The 16,410-nt window shown below is 35.8% G+C and overlaps 1 pseudogene; it reads right to left on the bottom strand.

Annotated features, from left to right (window-relative positions):
- Positions 899 to 2,038, bottom strand: OR51A7P (olfactory receptor family 51 subfamily A member 7, pseudogene; annotated as a pseudogene).

Below are 16,410 nucleotides of genomic sequence, written 5' to 3'. Positions count from 1 at the left end.
GTGGATAAAAGTTATGAGATATCTTAATGAAGGAAGATCTTCAGTTTGATGAGTGAACCATGTTTAAAATATACATTTACTTCCATGTCTACAACCAAGTATTATCGTCTTACAACTGAGGGCAATGCTACCCTTTCTAGTCATGGCCGATAAACAGTATGCCAGCCTCCTCTTTCAACATGTCTGTCTGAATACTCAGTCACCTATGTATGTAGACTCATTGTTTAGTGGAATTTGTGTTTCTTATAAATTGTTTGTTTTATAACAACAACAAAAACAACAAAAAGCAACCTAAACGATTTTATTCTGTCCCTGCCCATTCCCAAAATCACTTCATAGTGGGATTGTTGCTGTAGCCTCCTATTGATCCCCTCTTCATCTCTCTCAATATCAATCCATCTTGCTCATGCCTTTAGACATACCATTTGTAACATTTGATTTATCACATTAGCTGTTTGCTATAGAGATTAAATTGTCTCCCCAGTACCTCCTGAATTTAGATTTCTCAAGACTTTTCTAAGTACTCCAAAATCTGGTTCACACTATTCAAAATTATCCCTCACTATTTGCCAAATTATACTCTTCATTCCAGCCAGACTAATAACCTTCATGGCTGCTATGTGCTTTCTAGTTCATTTCTCTTTGATAATATAGAGAGCATACATTGTAAATATATAAATTTAATAAATGTTGCTTAAATAATAATCTCAATCTGTCCAATTTTATCTGTTTTTTAAGGGGTGACTCAAAACCAAATCTCTATTATATCCATGTTTTGTTTCAACAACTCAAAATATGAATTAAGCCTCTGAATCATATCATCTATCACTTGAATCTTTCACCTTCCTGTTGAATAATGCCTGCCTATTGTAAATTCTGTATTATACAGTTTTTCATTCTCTCACACTCCTTCATTAGATAGTGATTACTGTGGCACTGAAATAGGTGCCAATCAATACTTAATGGTTGATAATTTATTACTTCCATATTCAAATTTTTTATCTCTTACATGGATTAAACAACTTTCCCAAGACCTTTTCCCGGATTTGTCGAGTTTTTACACAATACACAATGGGGTTCATTAGAGGCGGGAACAACAAGAATATATCTGCAACAAGGATTACAACTAGAGGGCTTTTGTGCTTGGCAAAGCGGTGCATGGCAGCAAGGGTGATGATGGGTACATAGAAAATGAGCACAGCACAGATGTGGGAGACACAGGTATTGAGAGCCCTGAGCCTCTCTGCCAGAGATGCAATGCTGAGTACAGTCTTCAAGATGAGCATATATGACAGAAAAATTAATGCCAAGTCCAGCATAGTACAGAGAGCAACAAAGAAGCCATAGATAACATTGATTTTGTTGTCAGAGCAGGCTAGCTTCATGGTATCCTGATGCAGACAGTATGAGTGAGAAAGGAGATTCTTCTGACAATATTTTAATCTCCTTAGAGTGAAGGGGAATGGAAGCACTAAGAGAATGCTCCTGATGGCTAAGATCAGGCACATTTTAGCAACTCTGTCACTAGTGAGGAGAGAACTGTATCTCAGGGGATTATGAATGGCAAGAAAGCGATCCAAAGACATAGCTAGAAGCATGGAGGATTCCATGACAGTGAATCCATGGATGAAGAATTCTTGAGCAAAGCAAGCATTGGGTGAAATTCCCATGGAATTGAACAAGAAGATTCTCAGCATAGTAGGAAGGGAGGAGAAGGATAGGCCCAGGTCAGAGATGGCCAACAGGGCAAGGAAATAGTACATGGGCTCATGAAGTGAGGGTTCTGTCCTAATGATAAAAAGAATGGTGCTGTTGCCCATGATGGCAACCAGGTACATGAGGCAAATGGGAATGGAGATCCAGATGTGAGCATGTTCCAGACCTGGGATTCCAATCAGAAGAAAAAGCTGGACCTCAGAACTATTGGAAGCAGACATAATGAGTGGGAATAGGAGCTTTTTAGCCAGATCTGAAATCACATAAATAAAAAGTAGTCACACTTTTTTTATAAAATTCCGTGTTGTGGGGATAAGCAGCTCTTTCATATCCTATGCTCAGAGGTGTATCTGGCATAATAGTAATAAAATGCAATTTTCAACATTTATCAAAAGTCCTTAAATATGTTTATGTTCTCCCACATAGGATTTTCACTTATAACAATTTGTCATATGGGCTTGATTTTTTTTTATAATAAATTTATTTTTATTGGTGTTCAATTTGCCAACATACAGAATAACACCCAGTGCTCATCCCGTCAAGTGCCCCCCTCAGTGCCCGTCACCCATTCACCCCCACCCCGCCCTCCTCCCCTTCCACCACCCCTAGTTCGTTTCCCAGAGTTAGGAGTCTTTATGTTCTGTCTCCCTTTCTGATATTTCCTACCCATTTCTTCTCCCTTCCCTTCTATTCCCTTTCACTATTATTTATATTCCCCAAATGAATGAGAACATATAATGTTTGTCCTTCTCTGATTGACTCATTTCACTCAGCATAATACCCTCCAGTTCCATCCACGTTGAAGCAAATGGCGGGTATTTGTTATTTCTAATGGCTGAGTAATATTCCATTGTATACATAAACCACATCTTCTTTATCCATTCATCTTTCGATGGACACTGAGGCTCCTTCCACAGTTTGGCTATTGTGGACATTGCTGCTATAAACATCGGGGTGCAGGTGTCCCTGGCTTGATTTTCTAACACTTTTAGCCAAATATTAAATTATCATATCAAAACAGCTGCTTTGCTTGAGTTAATGATAGGCATTCAGAATCTTTATCACTGTTGTTTCACATGATCTTTAGTAGTCCTCCCCATTGGCTTTATAACGAGATCCTGACTTCATGTAAGAAAGTTTAAAAATAATAGTCTAAGAAAATAATCAAAGATACCTGAAAATATCTACACTATGGTAAATATTAAATGCTAGAAAGTAAATTTATAGACTAATATGAAATAAAATTTTATATTTCCTAGCTCAAGCATTCATGTACCACTTTTCAGGTTATCATGTTATTATTCCAAGGGATGGTGTTGAAGCCATATAGCAGCATCAGGTGCATGTTCATCATATCTCTCTTGATTAAGTTATCCTATATTGTATCTTCATGACTGAATTAGTCAAAGAAATTCTAAATGAAAAAATCCAATCACTCAGTTTCTCTTTGTAAGTAAAAAATTTAAATCCACCTACACATTAAACTAAACTCTCATTTTATTGTTAGGGTCTCCCTTAAAGTGTTCACAAATTATATTTTCCAAGGAAAAATATATGATCTTTAAACTTATTATGAATTTGTTGAGCTTTAGGATATCACAATCTTGAATAATCAGCATAAACTACTGGAGAAATACAGGTATCTTAGATAACCATCATAAATATCATTTATGTGAGTAAGCCTGATGAACACACACATAAGTAAATGAAAATTATTAAACTAATAATTTCAATTGCAAAAGAATGGCAAGTTCAAAATGAAAGGAGAGCCATAATTTTTTATAAGTTCAAATGGCAATAGAAGAAAAATCAGTCTTCAATGGAACATATAGGGGATGCTGGAAATTATTGGATTCCTCTAAATTGAAGTTTGATTGTGAATTTACATTGTATTTTGTAATTCTCTAGATGGTAACACTGAAAAACATAATACATAAGAAGCAGCCCTCTACCAATATATTTGATATTCTCTGATGCGGTTGATGCAGATTTGTTTTGCCAGCTTGTAAATTGAGCTGCAAATGCTAGACTGGGAGCTCCTAAACATGTCTTATTTTCTCCCACCATGGCAGCAAGCTTAATGCCAAGCCCAAAGAATGTATATTTTGAGGATGGGAGTAGATTTTCAAATACCATGAAAATTATTCTATATCTAATCTGTCAGACTGCCTAGTTAGCAAATTTTGTTCTGATCCCTCTTTCTCAGGAGTCATAAAAAAAAAACTTATTTTTTCCAAAAACATTGAATTTTATTCCCTTTCCTTTTCCTCTTTGTCTGAGAGGTATTGAGTTTGGTCTTTTCAGAGAATACTTCTGTTGTGCATCCTTTATCATGACAGTTTTTACACTATTTTATAATGTACTGTTTTCATGTACTCAACCCCGCCACTACCATATACACTGACTATTAAATACTAAAAGGCACAGAAGAGATTTTCTTTCTTTTCATTTATCTAAACATAGTTTCTAGAAAATAGAGGCTCTCAACAAAAGTGCAAAGACTAATGTGAGTGGAAAAAAAGTAAGACATGTAGAATCATTTCTTAATGCCTTCTTCTTTTCTTCTCTAATAGTAACTAAGGGATATTTATTCCCACTCTGTCACCTACATTCTTAATGGTAAACTTATTCTTACTCAGAGTATGCTTTTGAACATGGAGTCTGAACTTCAGGAGAACTGGGTCATAAGAGTAGATGACATAACCCAAAAAAATGTATAAAATACAAAATTTCAATCTCATAATCCTGAGGAGAAACAAGATTGTTGGGAACATCTTGTCCAAGAATATACAGAGATCTGGGAGAAAAACTAGCAGAATAGGACATAGTGGGTATTAAAGGAAGAGGGTTTTTCAAGTATGATAATCATTATATCAAAAATTGCTTAGACCTTAGAATTTCTATTTTTAAGTTAAGAAATAAGCCCTCAGATCTGACGCAATAATATCGAGGTATAAATCTCATCTTGGCAACTTACCATCTGTGTGAATGTGGGTAAGTTCTTTAGGCCTTCAAGCAGCTGTACATACTCCTTTGTTAAATGTTATAAACACAATATCTATCTAAAATAGTTATTATATAACTATTACAACTATGTATACAAAATAGTCTGATACAGTCTTTAACATATGGGGACAATCAATAAATACTAATAATAGTAATAATTATTTCACCAAAATTCCCTACCAATCATTTCATACATCAAGTCCAGACTAACTGAAGCGGCTTTTTTCTATTTTAATTGACAATACGGTTTGCTTTTATTTCTGATGTTATCAAGTAAATGGGACCTTAATACTAGAGTTAATAAAATCTTTTCTAAATTTCAAACCATGCACTCTAATCCACACTTCATTTGAACACACACACACACACACACACACCACTTCCTTTTCCTCCCATAGTAATTTCTTCAAATACAAACTGTTTAACAACACCCTAGCTTTAGGTTTACAAATGGATTTTTAATTAACTGCACTTACCAAAACTAGATGCTCAATACATACCTGAAAAATATAGGCAAGAATTCTCAACTTTGACTTCCACTTTATCTAGACGTGCCTACTTCTACTTCCCTCTGTGATATGGACCTTTGGGAGGAATAGAAAGACAGCCTGCACTCTGGGATCTCCAGTAAACTTACCTAGAAAGGGGTGGGGGTAGTACATTAACTCTTTGGTACCCAAGAACTCCAATAAGAGCTAGAGAGAAATTGTGAGGCAAAACAACCAGAGAAGTACTCAAGTGAGAGGTAAATAATGGAGATAATAACACACATGTATCAAATATTTATGAAAACAATTTACAAGCTATAAAATGACTTGTCAGTTATTCAATTTATTTCTTTGATCCATTTTTGGCAAATGTCATTAGATAAGCATTGAAATAGGCATTTTCTGCCATGTCTGTTAGACTTCCAACCAGGTATCCACAAATTTCATGCCTTCAAATTTTATCTTGTATTCAGTAGAAACTATTTGAAAGCAATCTCTTGTACTTTATTCATATATTTCTAATTTTTATGAATGTCCTATAGTGGTTTAATTCCTAGATTAAATAATAGTTACTCAAGGCTATGAAGCAATAAGAAAATTAGACGACTTAAATATAAAGAAGATATAGATAATTAGCATACATGTATCTGGGAACAAAGATGTAGAAAGTCAAGAGTAGCCTCACATAACTTTTAGGAATTTACTTGGGAATTTTGTTTCATTCCTGTAGTTTAGGGTTTGTTGGGCTAGAAGTCTTCATTCCCAGAGTAGGGGATATAGCAAGGGTCCAATTAAAATTTAAGTCATAGACCTGCCCTACGACCCAGCAGTTGCACTGTTGGGGATTTACCCCAAAGATACAGATGCAATGAAATGCCGGGACACCTGCACCCCGATGTTTATAGCAGCAATGTCTACAATAGCCAAACTGTGGAAGGAGCTTCGGTGTCCATCGAAAGATGAATGGATAAAGAAGATGTGGTTTATGTATACAATGGAATATTACTCAGCCATTAGAAATGACAAATACCCACCATTTGCTTCAACGTGGATGGAACTGGAGGGTATTATGCTGAGTGAAATGAGTCAATCGGAGAAGAACAAACATTATATGTTCTCATTCATTTGGGGAATATAAATAATAGTGAAAGGGAATAGAAGGGAAGGGAGAAGAAATGGGTAGGAAATATCAGAAAGGGAGACAGAACATAAAGACTCCTAACTCTGGAAAATGAACTAGATGAACTAGGGATGGTGGAAGGGGAGGAGGGCGGGGGGTGGGGGTGAATGGGTGACGGGCACTGAGGGGGGCACTTGATGGGATGAGCACTGGGTGTTATTCTGTATGTTGGTAAATTGAAATGGGCAGAAGACATGAATAGACATTTTTCCAAAGAAGACATACAGCTGGCCAACAGACACAGGAAAATATACTCACCATCACTCATCATTAGGGAAATACAAATCAAAACTACAAAAACATATCTCCTCACACCAGTCAAAATAGCTAAAATTAACAATACAGGAAATAACAAATGTTGGCGAGGATGCAAAGAAAGGGGAAACTTCTTGTACTGTTGATAAGAATGCAAACTAGTATAGCCACTCTAAAAAACAGTATGGAAGTTCCTCAGAAAGTTAAAAATAGAACTTCCCTAAAATCCATAAATTGTACTACTAAATATTTACCCAAAAGATACAAAAATACTAATTCAAAGGGATAGATGCATCCTGATGTTTAGTAGCATTATCAATAGCCAAATTATGGAAAAAGCCCAGCTGTTCATCGACTGATGAATGGATAAAGAAGAGGTTGTATATGTATATATATATACATAATATATGTGTATATATATTCATATTATATTATATATGTTATATATATTATTCATATTCCATATATATACATATATATACATATATATACATACTATACTATATATATATATACTGTATATATATAGTGGAATATTGGAATATTAGTCTTAGAAAAGAATGAAATCTTGCCATCTGCAATGATAGGAGTGGAGCTAGAAAGTATTATGCTATGCCAAATAGGTCAGTCGAGAAAGACACATACTGTATGATTTCACTCTATGTGAAATTTAAGAAACAAATGACCATGTAGAAAAAAAGAAGAGCAACCGAAAAATAGACTCAACTATAGAGAACAAACTGATGGTTACTGAGAGGTAGGTGGGAGGATGGATGAACTAGGTGATGGAGATTAAAGAGTGCTCTTGTTAAAACAAGCACCAGGTATATGTAAGTGATGAATCACTAAATTGTATACCTGAAACTAATATTACACTGTATGTTAATTAATTGGAATTTAAATTTTTAAAAAAGAAATCTATTTTCTCCTTATTTTTTAATAATATATTTGGAGATTTATTTGTCCCTAATTAGAATATGGAAAAAATTTAAATACATTAATTTAGGTAAAAATGAAATGTCCTGGACAGAATAAAACTCATTATTTTATATATGGCAGTAAAAAGTAGTAGGTGTAAGAAAGTCTTACTAAACTGAACCCCAGACACATCAAGTCAAATCTTGAAGAAAGAGATATATTAAAACAGAAATTGAAGAAAAGATAATACGAAGAGAGAAACAATTGTAAAGAATGCTAAGATGGAAGACAACAGAATTACATTTTTGAAAGTACTGAAAGGAAAATTTGTCAACCTAGAACTCAATATTTGTCAATTTATCTTTCAAAAGAAAGCAAGATTATATATATTTATATTTATAGATAAACAAAACCTTAGAAAATTCATAGCCATGAGAACTGCATGCAATAAATGCTAAAGGAAGTTTTCTAAGCTAAAGTAAAATAATACCATGTAGAAACTCAGATAAAAAGGAAAGAATGAAGAATGCTCAGAAGAATGAATATGTGAGTAGACATAAAATATTTTTTATCTTTTCTTAATTTCTGGAAATAATAATTAACTTTTTGAAGTAAAAGAATTACAATGTGCTAAGAGATTTGTAACATAGGTAGAAATATGTACTTGGCAATAACCACACACAATTTTAGAATGAGGTAAATGAAGTAACTGCTAAGTTTCCTAAATAAATAAAATATTAAAAAAAAAAAAAAAAAAAGGAGGGCGCCTGGGTGGCTCAATGGTTAAATGTCTGCTTTTGGTTCTGGTCATAATCTCAGGGTTCTGGAATCAAGCCCCATGTCGTCAATCAAGCCAGCTGGCATCAGGCTCCCTGACTGGTGGGGAGTCTACTTCTTCCTTTTTCTCTCCGTCTACTCATGCTTACTCTCCCTCAAATAAATATATAAACTCTTTTTAAAAAAAAAAAGTTTCTTGGATTACCTATGGAGAAGTATAATATTAATTTGAGGTGGACTCGGAAAGTAAGGTTGCATACCATAATCCAAGGAGTGACTACAACAACAACAACAACAACAACAACATAAAAAACAAAACCCAAAAACTGTAGACAAAAACCCAACTGAGAAAATAGAATACTGAAATATACTTGAACTGATTTGAAGATTTTTTTAAAAGTGAGTAAAGCTATATAACAAAGAAGAAAAAACAGATGGGACAATGAAGGAACAAATAAAATAATGATAGACATAAAACTAAACGTAGTAATAATTACATTAAATATAATGGGCTAAAAACCCCAATTACAAAATAGCATTAGTCACACTGGATTAAAAAACATGCCAGTTATAAAAGTTGGGTATGAAATACAAAGACACAGATTAAGAGTAAAAAGATAGAGAAGATATGTTATGCAAACCACTATATATAGGGGCAGCTCAGGTGGCTCAGCGGTTTAGTGCCGCCTTCGGCCTAGGGCATGATCCTGGAGTCCAGGGATCGAGTCCCACGTGGGGCTCCCTGCATGGAGCCTACTTCTCCCTCTGCCTGTGTCTCTGCCTCTCTCTCTCTCTCTCTCTCTCTCTAATGGATAATTAAAATATTAAAAAAAACAACAACCACCATATACAGTGAATGTGGAATATTATCAGAGCACATGGAATTTAAAGCAAGACATAGCACCATGAAAAAAGGAGACATTCTGTAATAATAAAAGGGTCAATTCATCAAGAAGTCATAACAACTTTAATGTTTATACATCTAATAGGAAAGCTTCAAATTCACAAAGAAAATAACAACTAAAAAGAAAAAGAAAAATTCATAATCAGATTTGGAAATTTTAGCACATCCTTGATTGTTACTTGGTTGCACATGTAGGTAAAAATCAGAAATCTGTGTCTTTCTATATGTAAATTATATCCCAATAAAAAGGACAGAAAAAATGCCTTCACTGATGATAAGAAGGAAAAAAAAAAGAAGAAACAAAGAAATGGTGAACCAAAAATAACATATCAATTAATTTGGAATTAAATGATTTCTGGGAGCCTCGACTGCTTTCCCTAATCTCTGGGGTAGGCTTTTGATATGTCAAAGCCACCAAACTCTGTGGGACATCCCAGTCCAACCTTTTCATGACCTGTGGCAACCAATAGGTTAAAACCATGGTCCTTATCAAGCCCTCTCCCAGGAATTTCTAAGAAATTTCTCAGGGAAATTATCTGTTTACAGAGGGTAGCAGAGCTACTCATGTCCCATGAGTGCAAAACTCAAAAGACAGCTCAAAGAGTCTGTGATCTATAGATAAAGGTCTTAGTCAACAGATGTGGTCACAATGAGGCTGAGAAGCCTGTAGCTTAAAGTCATTTGGTAAGTGCAATGGAGCCCTAACATAATATTACCTTATAATATGGCTTTGTAACCTGAAGTGTGTCTGAAACAAGAGTGCCCAAAGAAATGGGTACTGAGCATAAGGGGATGATGAATAAGGGGCACTGTGTGAAAGCTTTGATATAAGGAGGGCTAAGAGGTAAAAAAAAATATAGATAGATAGATAGATAGATAGATAGATAGATAGATAGATAGATAAAAAAGATTGCAAAGGAGGGAATGGAATGGAGGGGGTTTTTCTCAGAGAAATGTTAGCCTGATGACAGGAAAGTTTACCTTAAATTTGGAGAATAAGCTATGAAAATTAAAAATGCACTGAATCTTCTTTTAGCCATCCACTGGCACTCTTCACTTCAACCATCCATGATTCATTTTAGAAAGCATCCAGTTGTTCACGAAGTTAGACAAAATGCTAGACAGAGTGAGAGAGGGGCTGGAAAATAGGAAAACCAGTCTGATGAAAGAATAACATTTATCTGACTAGATAAAAGCAGAGAGGGAGGCAAATCATAAGAGACTCTTTTTTTTTAAAGATTTTTTATTTATTTGAGAGAGAGAGAGCACATGAAGGGGGCATGAAGAAGGAGGGAGAAAGAATCTGAAGCAGACTCGGTACTGAGCATGGAGCCGGATGGGGGCCTCAATCCCATAACCATGAGATCATGACCTGAGCTTAAAACCAAGAGTCAGATGCTTAACTGACTGAGCCACTTAGGCCCCCAAGAGACTCTTATCTATAGAGAATAAACTGAGGGTTGCTGGAGGGAGATGGATGCTGGATGGGCTAGTGATGGGCATTAGGGAAGGCACTAGTGATGAGCACTGGATGTTGTATGTAAGTGATGAATCACTATGTTCTACTCCTGAAACCAATACTACACTATGTTAACTAACTTGAATTTAAATTTTTTAAAAAAATTACTTTCCTAAGCAAAGAATGGGAAGACAGATATCCCAGGTTGAGTCAGGCCATGAGTAACAGGGTCCCAGCCACTAGAGTGGAATCAGAAGGGCTTTACTCTTGGAAGAAAGGGCAGCTAAGATGATAGTATGGTCTCAAGTTATTAGAAGAATTTGGGAACAGGGACTAGATGACAACTCAGTTAAATGAAGTGAGTCATGGGAGATTGGAAAGGAGTAGTATAGGGTAGTTCTTGGCATTTGGCAGGAGAATAAGACACACTTAGGTTTGAATTCCAGTTTTATCCCTAACAATACATTAAGAAGATTATTCACCATGGCCAAGTGGGATTTATCCCCGGGATGCAAGGCTGGTTCAACACTCGTAAAACAATCAATGTGATTGATCATATCAGCAAGAGAAAAAAACAAGAACCATATGATCCTCTCAATAGATGCAGAGAAAGCATTTGACAAAATACAGCATCCATTCCTGATCTTTACTAATTCATAAAACAGAGATAATAATAGTATCTGCCTCAGAGGGTTGCTCTGAAAATTAAATAAAATGATGTACATAGGAGCTTAAGGTACTATTTGAAAGTATTGCTGAATTTTAACTCTTATTAGAAATAACATTTAAGACTTTCTCTCAAGACAATAAATTTACTGAAGAAATATTTCAGTAATGGCTCTACATAAGGCACCGTACTTGAGAAACAAATGCATTGGGCCCTTTTTGATGATAGCTATTATTGCAGGTTTTCTTTGCCTATAGCACCAGTGGTTCTTGGTCACACCACTTTGAAGAATGAAGAGGTAGACCAGATGAAGAGTGGTGGGCAGCAAAGCAAAGTTTATTGAGCAATAGTACAAGGCTCCTACAGAGGGAGGGGACCTGGGAGGGTTGCCTTTGGAGTTTCTAAGTTTAGGAGTTTTTATGAGCTCTTTTGCAGAACTATCTTAAGCAATCAGTATGTGCTGGGTTGTGCCAATCTGGGCTTTGGTTACTTATCTATCTACCTAACAGGTTAATGTCTATGTTCTGATGGTCTTTTTTTTCCTGTCATCTGGGGATTTGTTTGTGTCTTAACTGCCCTTTGCCAATGATGGTGACAAATGTTTTGTTATTAATTGCCTTCTTTTAGGCCATTTTGCAGAAGTCATTTTTGCAAACACTACAAAGCAGAATGCTAGTGCCATCCTAAGCTGTAAAACAGGATGTTAGCCCTGTTTTATTTTAGGAATGTTAGTCCTGACTCCATATTTCCTTGTTGGGGACCAACCCTGACTACCTAGCTGTTCAACTAACTTCTAACACTATTACTGGTAGGTTTATTTTGATTCAGACTGACCAGGGCTTTGTCAATAACTGTATCTTATTTTCAAAGTACTTCTGCTATTTTGCTATCTCCTGCTCATCAGAGACTATGAGGCTTTGCAGATATTTATTTCCAAGTTCATACAGAAAGTTGAGCAAACATTTTGAAACCAGAAATATCTACATGTAAAAATTGTCTAACACAATGTTTGACATATAGTAATAGTTTCCAATGTTTTCTTTTCCCCCTGTTTTTAATGTATCTATACCTCTTTTTTCCCTCAGCTTATTAAGAACCATTTCTTATCTTCTTCATTCCCTGATCTGGCTAAACAGGTACTGATTACATACCTTTGTCTTTACCGCTTCACAGTTGGTTCTACTTGCTGGATTTTGCTATCATTAATCTCTATTGGCCTTTTATTTCTCATCTGATGCAATTTTGTCAGAATTGAAATTGAAAGGACTTACATTGATTAAAATAGCTCTGGAGGTAACTCTATAGGGCGCTGGAGTTGGGATGTGATAAAGTTCAAGGCTTCAGCCTTTCTTGCCATTTATATTACTTATTACCGTCACTAATTTGTATATGTCTTCAATCAGAATGCAACTTCTTGTGATGTATTCAATTTTTAAACTTATTAATTAACATGGGATAGGAAGCATGGTATAATTGAAAATGGTTGAATTCCAGTGACATTGGTTCAAACTGTAAGCAGAATGAGTTATGGGTCCCCAGAAAAAGAAAGACAAGATGCAGCTTTCATGACACCAGAGAAGTCATTTTAGGCTGCCACTATTTTTGTGATGTAGTTGCCCTAGCACATTTCTTGCAGAACTTCCCTAAGAGATATCAGAATTACAAAGAAATGCAAAAACCTCAGTAGATAAGGATTTTAAGGGAACAAAGGGATACAAAAACCAACAGTCCTATGAGGCCAGGAAATAGCCTGACCATATCAGAGACAAATCAACCAGTGGTAAAACTCATATTGCTGTTGAAAAGAGAGCAAGGCTGTACCTTCCTTACCCAAGAGTGGTGTCAGTTTATACCTCCTCTCAGAGCATGCCCATAGCCCCTTCACCTACTCTCTGTTAACTCTACTTCATTATAACATCAAAGTCTCTGCCCTAAAAGGAGCACAAGCTTCATTAATGTCAGACAAGATGGATGCATGGGTACTGTTCCTAAGTTCTCTGCACAACTTTGTGCCCGAGTTTACATGCAATGACAAAGCTCACCTTTCTGAATATTCACCCTAAACCCTAAATAAAAGGAACCCACTCACCTCTGCTGAGGAGTCAGGGCTTTGGAATGTATTCTCCATGAATTTATTCACTGCAAATTAAGTTCCTTTATTTGTCCCTTGTGTGACAACTCCCCCTGGGGTAGTCTCCATCTGTAACTCACTGAGAAGCAAACTCAGGGTAAGGTTATGAAATCTCTTGTCTGTTCATAACAATGCATGTTTTTTCAAGAAGTTAGTTAATCTCTCTATGTTTCAGTTTTCAAATTTGTAATACAGAATAATAATACCATATGAGGATTAAATGTATAAACAAGTATAAAAACATCCAGCATAATTTTAAACAAGTATAAAATTTCCAGCATAATTTGATAAACCCTCCCCTTTTCCCAATTTTTTTCTTTCAATACACTCCACTGCTCTTCCTTTCTTCTCTAGACCTTAGAATAGGGGGATAAAATGCAATATTTTATCTTTCTATGAAGTGGTTTATTTATGTATTTATTAATTACCTAATGACATACACAAAGGCTAATAAGCTATCTCGATAAGTGTATTTTTTAAATTTTAAGTATTTTATTTATAGTACTTAGGTTAAATAATTTTGATATTTTGAAAAGAATATACTTTTAAGGGTGCCTGGGTGGCCCAGTTGGTTGGGTGTCTACTTTCAGCTCAAGTCATGATCCCCAGGTCCTGGGATCAAGCCCCGTGTATGGCTCCCTTCTCACTGGGGAGCCTGATTCTCACTCTCCCCTCTACTCATGCTCTCTCTCAGTTTCTCTCTCTCTCTCTCTCTGTCTCTCTCTCTCAAGTAAATAAATAAAATCTTAAAAATATATATATACTTTTAAACTAATGTCAATCCCAAGATCTTCTAATAAGATGTATTTTTAAAACACAAAAAAGACTTTATTACCTTAATAAATCCACTGATATTGTCCTTAGAAAATTATTTTTTTTCATTTCTCTAACAAATATTTGAGGATTTACTGTATGCCAGAGATAAACAAAGTAAAGTTAATGCTGTAATTGGATTTGAGGGAGGGAATATAACATGACCGAGGTAGCAAGGTTATTCAGGGAAGGCCTTTCTGAGGATGTGACTTCTGAGAAAGCTGTTAGAGACCAGGAAAGGGCAAGTATAGTGGTGAGATGGGAAGGCCACTAAGATGTTTGAGGATATTTACCAGAAAAAAATATTTAGGGTCATAAATGCTTTGTGAGCAAATGGAATTAGTCTCTGTAATATCAAAATTTATAATAAATATATTTGATCTTGAAGCTTATTTTTGGCAGTGATTTCCTTTGGAATTTTCTGTGTGATGAGAGAGCTAAAGTTGTATTTTCTCATGTTAATGTGGTAACTTCTGGACCTCACTTAAGATTGGGGCTGGTTGTCTGAAGAATGAACCAGGTGATAAGAGGGTTGAACTCTCAGTCCCATCTCCCTGACCTCCCATCTCCCTGATCCCAGAGAGGGGGATGAATTAATTGAAAATCTTGTGTTTCTGATTCCTAGTAGGCAAGAGTGCTCTGATCAAGCTCAAGCCTCTCAATTAAACCCTCAGTTCTTTAGGCAAAGGAGTAAAAATCAATATGTTCTACATATCTTGGAACCCCATTGCCTCTGATTAACTTAATTCCATAAAGAAAGAAAACTCTCAAAGGAACATAGTTAGCTCAATCATCTATGAAAACAAACTATAATTGTAGAAGATCTACATTACTTATGGTGTCAGAAAAAAAAGAAAAAAAAAAGATCCAGAGAATACCGGTCTCCTTCATCACCAATATACTAAGTTGCCCACTTTCCCACCCCCCATGGCTGACCAGTAGTTCAGTTGGCTAAATTACTTTGTATTAATGAGAGTGTATGTTGTCCTATAAAGCAAGTCTAAGAATCTGCTCCTACGCACAGGGATGGAGAGCCCTGATATGGATTAATCATTTTAAAGAACATTCTATCTGCTTCCACATTATGAAAATGGGATTTTTCACTAGACTAGAAGAGAGGGTTAGCAATCAAGCACATGTGACTTATTTTTCGTCATTTCTTTGTACTTCTTCCTCTGGAGAGCTTGTATGTACGGTAAGTTTTAGAACCTCGGGATCCGTGGGTGGCGCAGCGGTTTAGCGCCTGCATTTGGCCCAGGGCGCGATCCTGGAGACCGGGGATCGAATCCCATGTCGGGCTCCCGGTGCATAGAGCCTGCTTCTCCATCTGCCTATGTCTCTGCCTCTCTCTCTCTCTCTCTCTCTTTCTATCTGTGACTATCATAAGTAAAAAAAAAAAAAATTAAAAAAAGAAAAATAAATAAATAAAATCTTAAAAGAAAAAAAAAAAAAAGTTTTAGAACCTCCCTGGCCTGAAAAATGTTTGGAGGAAAAAACTATAGAAATTGGAGAAACTGGGATGCCTGGGTGGCTCGAGTGGTTGAGCACCTGCTTTCGGCTCACAGCGTGATCTTGGAGTCCCAGGATCCAGTCCTACATTGGGATCCCTGCAAGGAGCCTGTCTCTCATGAATAAATAAATAAAACCTCAAAAAAAAAAAAAATTAAAAAAAAGAAATTGGAAAAAATACTTAGCATCTGCTCTCTTAAAATCTACTTTCTGCAGTTTCCTTTTTTTTTTTTTTTCCTTTAAATTCTAGGCTCACTCTGGATCAAGCAAAGAGAGTTATCCTATGGTTCAGCCTGTATCAAGGTTTTCACTAGATTGGGGGTCTGAATAAAAAAGGGGGAACTAATTTGCAGGTCACTGTTCTTTCTGTGGGTGTTTTCTCTGAGGATTTTGTGGAGAAATGTGATTAGTCAAGATAGTTCCTATATTCCTGATTCTCTTTATAAATTAACATTATCTGACTCTATTATCAATAGCTTGTTCAGAAGAAATATTTCATTCTTTTATTCCTTGATACAAGTCTTTCAAAATTGCAATTTCTCTGTGTCTCAGACAAAAGTGCTGAAAGGAGGGAAATGAACATATAA

The sequence above is a fragment of the Canis lupus genome, chromosome 21 (genome assembly GCF_011100685.1).
Source record: "Canis lupus familiaris isolate Mischka breed German Shepherd chromosome 21, alternate assembly UU_Cfam_GSD_1.0, whole genome shotgun sequence".
In the NCBI taxonomy this organism is placed as follows: domain Eukaryota; kingdom Metazoa; phylum Chordata; class Mammalia; order Carnivora; family Canidae; genus Canis; species Canis lupus.
Note: the sequence above shows the minus strand (reverse complement) of the source record. Positions and strands in the feature narration are given on the sequence as shown.